Consider the following 8,784-nt stretch of genomic DNA (forward strand, 5'->3'; position numbering starts at 1 on the left):
GAAAACCATTAGGAGCCGCAGCCAGAGCCACAGCCCTGAACGCCTCCCACTGGAAGCGAGAAAATGCATCCGCCACTATGTTCTGCACCCTAGGAAAAAAGGTGCAATGACTGATTAGACACTGGGTCACCCCTCTACATGCATACACCATTGAAGTCCTGCCATCCTGCTGCCCCCCAACTGCCTTTCCAGCCTTTTGCTAAAAATCCTACCCCACGGGATGACTCTACCCGTTCAGGAGATATAGGAGTGACTGCAAATCCCTCAATGAGCAAGATGCTGCCATGGCCATGGACCTAACCGTCAACAACATTCTATTCACCTTATCCCTAGGCAGTCTACATTCCATCGCCACAGAGTCTATCTCTATGCCCAGGAACATCAAGCACTTACAAGGTCCCTCCATCTAATCCTCAGCTAGAGGAACCCCAAACCTGGCCATTATGAACCTCATGGCGTTCATCAAGGAGTCACATTCCGACGAACTGGGAGATCCCACTAGTAGGAAATCATCCAAATAGTGGGCAATCTTGTCATTTCCCTCAGCTGATGCTACCGCCCGGTGGAGGAAAGTGCTAAATGCCTCTAAATAGGCACAGGATATGGAGCAGCCCATGGGCAAACACCGGTCCACATAGTAACCCCCCTCAAAGCAGAACCCCATCAAACTGAAGGACGACAGGTGAATGGGAAGAAGCCGAAATGCAGACTCTGTCTAATTTCCCCATCAGAGCTCTGGGACCCACTCCCTGCACCGTATCCAGTGCATCGTCAAACGACTGGTAGTGCACCGAGCTCAGTGCCTCAGGGATGGCATTGTTCGCTAAATGCCCTTTCGTGTAGGACAGGTGCTGTATCAGCCTAAACTTACCTGTCTCTTTCTTGGGGACCACTCCTAGCGGAGATATTACCAAATCTTGAATGGGTAACTCCGCAAAGGGGCCTGCGACCCTGCCTAAGGCTACTTCCTTGCCCAGCTTTTCCCGGACCGCCTCTGGGAACTGAGAGGCCGATTTCAGATTCCTCCTGACCCTGGACCACAGCACCTGGCCCACTACCGGAATAGTGAACCTGTAGCGCAGGCCAGAGTCCAGCAACCGAGCAGCTGCCCTGTTCGGGTACCTGCTGAGCCACTTACCGATTTCAGGGACCCTAAGAGGCGAGTCCTTCCTTTCCAGCAGCGCTTCCCTTGGACCCAATCCATTCAGCTTGGGCGTCCTGCTTTTTGGAACAGTCAGCCCCAGGGTGCTGCCCACTGCAGAATTTACAGACATACTTAAATGTGCAGGATGCGCCCCTCTCACATCACTTATCCTGGTAACGCCAGCACACTCCCCCTTGTCACCGTTGAAATTTCATGGGCTGCCTCGGGCACTGAACAGCGACCGAGGGGCTGCCTGCACCCCCTGTTCCGAGTCGAGATAAGCCCAAAGGTGGAGATCCATGGTGCCAAAGTCCAGCAATGGGTTACCCACCTTTTTCTTCCTGTAGAGCATATCGTACTCCCTCCAGGCTCCATCGGCAAATTTCCTACGTACGGCATCAATAGTGTCAACATACTTAAACAAAGCAGTACCTTGATCTGAGTACCTCTCCAGGTAGCATACACCCTGAAGCATCGATGCCATTCGACAAAGGTATCAGGCCGTTTAAATTTTTTCGGGCCTGTTCTGTCTTCCGCCATTTCTTTGAATTTAAATGCTTCAGCGGATAATTCAAACTTATTGACGTACTTACCGCCCTGGATCCGCTTCACTATCTTTGACTTCAGGTGAGCGTGTAAGCTATGTACCTGGCATGAGTATGTATCCCCATGCACAGCCACCTTTCTATTCATGGCCTGGGGTGAGCCCACCTGTACCCCCAGGGGTTGAGATGCCTGAGCCGAATAACCGGCAGAACCCTCCCCAGATTTGCCCCTGCTTATCCTCCTCAACATCCTGTACATTCTCCTATGGCCTTTTGTGTGCAAACCCAGGGACCCATCAATCTCTGACCCAGACACACTAGAACTAGAGGAGTCATACCCTCCCCGAGAAAATACAAACTGGCACTCACTGGAGGAAGATGCCACAGGACCATGGCTGGATCCAGATGGGCCAGAGTAGTCTGAACGTGTTGCCGCCACTCTAGGAATGAGAGCCTGGGACCTCCGAGGAGCCACATCTCTGCCAGACAAAGCCATGGGGACCTGAAACACAGAGGACAAGAGGGGTGTACCACGGGCCAGCCATCTCCTCCCTAACCTCCCCAGCCCCGTATTCCTGACACCCCTCTCGATCGCTGTCACTCACATCACCCAAAAAGTTGGGATCCTCATCCGTACTGGCGTTCTGCTACTGGCGCTGATACTAGCGTGCCCTCTCTTGACTGCCCCCCTCGTTACTACTTGCCGTAACCCAGCTGCGTTCATCCTGCTGGGCAATACCAAACCCTACAGGCCTATGGCTTGCGGTTCCCGGCCAGCCGCACCGCTATATGGGGTCTCAGTTGTGCATGACCCCTTAGGCCCGGCTCGAGCCATAGGGGCCTTCCCTTTCCCTTTTGCCACAGGGCGCACAGGGGCCGCCTTGGCCCTGCTCCCTCCTGAAATAGGCCGCGAGCACGAGAAGGGGGTCCTAACGGCTTCCCCTCCTTTATTATTCGCCATGGCAGAAGCCCGGGTACGGATGCCATGCTGCGATCCACCCTCAGAGCCCCCCATATTCACTTGCTGCCCAGCATCCTGAGTCACAGTTGCCCCCTTTTTTACTTCTGCCGTGACCCCCACAGACCCCGCATGGATCCCCCTGTCCTTCTGAAGGCTAACAGGCATACCCCCCAGAGTGGGTGTCCCCTCTGCCCGTGGTACTCCCTTCTTACCTATGGAGACCGAGGGGGAAGAACCGCTCTGCACGACTACCAAGATCCGACTGCCGCGACCGGAAGTGACGTCACCGGAAGCGACGTTGGCCAGCTGCCAGTACCCAAGATGGCGGCAAACAGGTGGTGGAGGAGGGTTAGAGAGCTGTTTAGGGGGAATCAGGGTGGTTGGGGGTTTAAGGGAGGTTCATCACAGCTGAATAGATATTTTTGAAAAAAAAGCCTTTTATTTTAGTACTGGCAGACTTTCTGCCAGTACTTAAGATGGCAGGGACAATTGTGGGGTGGGTGAGGGAAGAGAGTTGTTTGGGAGGGATCAGGGGGTGAGATGTGTCAGGTGGGAGGCTGATCTCTACACTAGAGCTAAAATTAACCCTGCAAACTGCTTACAAACTACCAAATTAACCCCTTCACTGCTGGGCATAATACAAGTGTGGTGTGCAGCGGCATTTAGTGGCCTTCTAATTACCAAAAATAAAAGCCATATAAGTCTGCTATTTCTGAACAAAGGGGATCCCAGAGAAGCATTTACAACCATTTGTGCCATAATTGCACAAGCTGTTTGTAAGTAATTTCAGTGAGAAACCTAAAATTGTGAAAAATGTAACTTTTTTTTTTATTTGATCGCATTTGGCGGTGAAATGGTAGCATAAAATATACCAAAATGGGCCTAGATCAATACTTGGGGTTGTCTACTACACTACAGCTAAAATTAACCCTTCAAGGTCTCTACAAGCCCTCTAATTAACCCCTTCACTGCTGGGCATAATACACGTGTGGTGCACAGCGGCATTTAGTGGCCTTCTAATTACCAAAAGGCAATGCCAAAGCCATACGTCTGCTATTTCTGAACAAAGGGGATCCCAGAGAAGCATTTACAACAATATGTGCCATAATTGTGCAAGGTAGCTGTAAATAATTTCAGTGAGAAACCTAAAGTTTGTGAACAAATTTGTGAAAAAGTGAACAATTTTTTTTTATTTGATTGCATTTGGCGGTGAAATGGTGGCATGAAATATACCAAAATGGGCTAGATGATGATCAATACTTTGGGTTGTCTTCTAAAAAATATATATACATGTCAAGGGATATTCAGGGATTCCAGACAGATATCAGTGTTCCAATGTAACTAGCGCTAATTGTGAAAAAAAAGTGGTTAGGAAATAGCAAAGTGCTACTTGTACTTATTGCCCTATAACTTGCAAAAAAAGCAAAGCACATGTAAACATTGGGTATTTCTAAACTCAGGATAATATTTAGAAACTATTTAGCATGGGTGTTGTTTGGTGGTTGTAGATGTGTAACAGAATTTGGGGGACAAAGTTAGAATAAGTGGGGGGTTTTCGATTTTTTTTCATCATATTTTATAATTGATTTTATAGTAAATGATAAGATATGATGAAAATAATGGTATCTTTAGAAATTCAATTTAATTGCGAGAAAAACAGTATATAATATGTGTAAGTACAGTAAATGAGTAAGAGGAAAATTACAGCTGAACACAAACACCACAGAAATGTAAAAATAGCCCTGGTCCCAAACGGACATAAAATGGAAAAGTGCTGTGGTCCTTAAGGGGTTAAATCTCTAAAATCAAAATCAGCACATACATCACATAAATTGATACTAATACATAAATGCTCATAAACAGTGTTCACACTATATGGGATATATATATACATACATACCTGTATATATAAGGGTGATAAAGTCCAGAAAGCAAACACCCTAAGGGGTTCAGTTGGATAGCTTCACAGTGAGATTGAAGTGATCACCTGGTTTCTCTGATCAATTTCCACACGCTGCTTACCCCTTTATAAATTTCCACACGCTGCTTAACCCTTTATAAATTTCCACACACTGCTTAACCCTTTATAAATTTCCACACGCTGCTTACCAATTTATAAATAGGCGCTTTAGGTGTTTACTTTCTGGACTTTATCACCCTTATATATATATATATATATATCCCATATAGTGTGGACACTGTTTATGAGTATTTATGTGATGATTTTAGAGATTTAAAAGGGATTTTCTTGATCTTGTGTATTGTCCTCCTTTTTATCAATATTCCACAGCATTTTTTTGTGATTTTTATTCATTGTACTTCCATTTAAGTGATACGGTGCTACCCCATTTAGCGCTTTTCACAGCTCCCACTTTCTTGTCCATATATATATACACTTTGTGTATGTGTATATATATATATATATGCGTGTGTCTGTTATTATGAGTGTAACTGTACTATTAAACTTATTTTTGTATTTTTTGTGAAACTTTTTTTTGGAGAGCTGTTTAAAAGTGTATACTATCTAAATCATGAAAGAAAAAAAAATGTTTTTTCATATCCCTTTAAGACTGCGATTAATTATCAAATACTCTAGTACACTTAGGGCTTGATGATCAATAGCGCTCCACTCTGGCAAGATTATCTATGGAGTCTTCTCAGTAATCTTAAAAATGTCATAAAGGCAAATTTTAGCTTGATAACTGTTTATTTAGCTGTACAGGATTCTGTAAAGGAGAGACACATACATTGCAGCACACAGGAAGCCACTCCATGTCCTCCATGAGTGCTCTCTTCATGACTGGAAACACAGGGAAGTTGTAGGCCACAAACACAGCTGTGGGGGTACACGTTGTAAGTGGCAGAGTGAGCAGCAAGCATAACAAAAAATAAATCATGGCAACATACCTCAGGCGCCAATAAAGAATAAAAAAATAACTTTTATTGGCAAGTTTAAAATTTACAGACCGTAGGCTACAAACCCTTACGCATTTCGTGCCTTTACTAGGCACTTAATCATAGGGATACCCATCATGCCACAGCTTACTGCTAGCGGAGTTAGAGCAGGAGAGTTAAATACCCCTCCACTTGTAATCTTGCCCTGAAAGGGACAGTTTAGTCAAAATGTAACTTTCATGATTCAGATAGGGCGTGCAATTTTAAACAACTTTCCGATTAACTTTTATCATCATATTTGCTTTGTTCTCTTGGCATTCTTAGTAGCTAAACCTAGGTAGGCTCATATGCTATTTTCTAAGCCCTTGAAAGCCGCCTCTAATCTCAATGCATTTAGACTGTTTTTCACAGCTAGACAGCAATAGGTCATGTGTGCCATATAGATAACATTGTGCTCACTCCCGTGGAGTTACCTAGGAGTCAGCACTGATTGGCTAAAAGGAATTTCTGTCAAAAATAACTGAAATAAGTGGGCAGCCTGCAGAGGCTTAGAGACAAGGTAATCACAGAGGTAAAAAATATATTAATATAACTGTTGGTTATGCAAAACTAGGGAATGAGTAATAAAGGGATTTATCTATCTTTTTAAACAGTTAAAATTCTGGAGTAGACTGTCCCTTTAATGTCTTCACCTCTTCCTTAAATTCAAGCCATGGCTAATGTTGACAATTACCTGAATACCTGAGATAGGGGATTACAAAAATTAATATCTAACGCCTTGGACTATATTACAGAAATAAAAGGGATCAGTATGATGTTATTTCTTGACCAATTACAAGTCATATTGTGCTTGCTGTATCCATTAGTGTTTCCAATGATCCAATTTACCTATGGTAGAGTCATTTATCGTTTACAAATAGCTTTACCTTTTACCTTTATTTTGTCATTTAAATTATTGTCTTTGCCATTTGAAACTGTTCTCTATAGAAGAGCAGTGCAAACAAAAGACAGCAGCAGAAATCATCCTCTGAATGGGGTGGGGAAGATAAAGAGGGCCCAGCCCATGGGGCCTATCTATCAAGCTCCGAATGGAGCTTGACGGCCCGTGTTTCTGGCGAGTCTTCAGACTCGCCAGAAACACAAGTTATGGAGCAGCAGTCACAAAGACTCTGAGCAGGCGGACAGGAATCGCCGGAATGCAACCCGATCGAGTACGATCGGGTTGACACCACCTGCTGGCGGCCATAATATGTAGAGCGTATTGCTCTCCGCATTCTGCAATGTCTTGCGGACCTGATCCGCACCGTCAGATCAGGTCCGCAAGACATTTGATAAATAGGCCGCTATGTCTTGCTCTAAATACAATAAACTCTTATCAGCTACTAATCTGAGTATATTGTTTTCCCAATAACATAGCATTAAACATATTGAAACGTGGACATCTAGGTTTATTCTGATTATCTAATTTGCTTCATTCTTTAGATATCCTTTGTTGAACAAATAGCAATGCACATGGGTGGGCCAATCACAGGAGACATCAATGTGCAGCCACCAATAGCTACTGAGCCTATCTAGATATGCTTTTCAGCAAATGAGATCAAGAGAATGAAGCAAATTATAAAATTATATAATAGAAGTAAATTAGAAAGTTGTTTAAAATTGCATGCTCTTTCAAAATCCTGAAAGAAGAAATTTGGGTTTCATGTCCCTTTAAGGAGGTCTGCTCTTTCTTTTGACTCAGCCCATCTGAATGGGCATGTTCTTGAGAACAATGGGTTGTGGTTTCAATGAGAAAAAACTATTTAAAATTCAAAAATAAACCAGAAGGAGTTATTTGGATTATTACTCTTCAATGAACAATTTCCATATAGGCATGAAACATGTCTGACACAGGTGCTGTAAACCCTATAGTATCTATAGTTCAATAAATGTTTTTAATGAAGGATTTGGAATAATGCTGTGGCAATTCCATGTTTTGTTGCAGAGTGCAACACCTAAACAGGGGCATCTTCTAAAGCACCCTCGGTTTAGCCCACTGCAAGTTAGTGCTGTCACAGAGTAATACAATTGTAATATTTCCCTTTGCTATTCAAATAGCTTAGTTTATGCTACTAGTTATTTTACTTTATAGAATAGGTTAAGAACTGGCAGATAGGTATCGAAAGAGGGAAAAGTGTTGATAGAAGGAGCCAGGGGAGCAGTGGGATTTAGAAGGGTTCAGTGATCTAGAAACAGATAGTGATAGAAGTAGGGAGCAGTAAAGAAACGGTTACCAGAGCCAGTGGCTTTGTGCTGCCAAGTGGTGGAGGGCCAGGACGAAATAGCAAGGGGCTACCAAGAAAAACACCCATATTAATAGAATCACACATAGTCTTGGTAGAATGTATTGGTCTGGGCCTAGAGTATGTGTGCAGGGTATACTATTTCCCAGACATAGACAGGTGAAAAAGGGTCAGCAGTCCCTTTCAGGTTTTATTTGGGAAAAAAAGAACTTTTTATAGAATCTTAAAAAAATTAACATGGAGTTATGTACATGTTAGGGGTTGTCAGGCCGCTAGGCACAGTGAGGACCACGCTGTACTTACAGGCAGGTCCTGGAGCTATTGTGGCTGACAGGGTAGGTGGGTGCGCTAAGCTTTGGGAAGGCTGCTTCTGCAAGAGCCGGCACTAAAGGAGTTTCAGCTTAGTGCAGCCAGCAACCCATGGTGCGGAAGTAGAGTGCGCTAAGATTAGCTCTATTCATAAGTCTCTCATTACAAGTGACCCTGGCAGTGTCTTTGGGTCAAGATCTGAATGGGAGGTGCTAAAATATCACCTCTGTCTCCCATTCAGTGCTTTGTTTTTTCTCATGAATACTCTAGCAACCCTGTCCCTGACCTGCCCTCCTGGTTTTGACCCTAGCAAGTCTTCTGGCTTCAATTACCTATCTGACCATTACCTATACTGCTACCTATGGACTGATTTATTGGCGGCTAAAACCTCTTTGAACTGTACCATGGTTTATGAGCTTGGTTTCTCCTATTGTTGTGATGCACCACAGATTATCTGACTCCTGGCTTTTTTACCGATTTACTCTCCTGATTCACCGGTGTGTGCCTACAAACCATCTTCTGCTTCACTGGTTTGAGTCATCGGACCATGTAATAATCTAATTAACACCTTGTAATTACAATACATTTCTGTAGTGTTGCTATAGAATAACATATCAGTCAAGTCTTATCGTTTTTAAAACAAATTAA

Source organism: Bombina bombina, chromosome 6 (assembly GCF_027579735.1).
Source record: "Bombina bombina isolate aBomBom1 chromosome 6, aBomBom1.pri, whole genome shotgun sequence".
In the NCBI taxonomy this organism is placed as follows: Eukaryota; Metazoa; Chordata; class Amphibia; order Anura; family Bombinatoridae; genus Bombina; species Bombina bombina.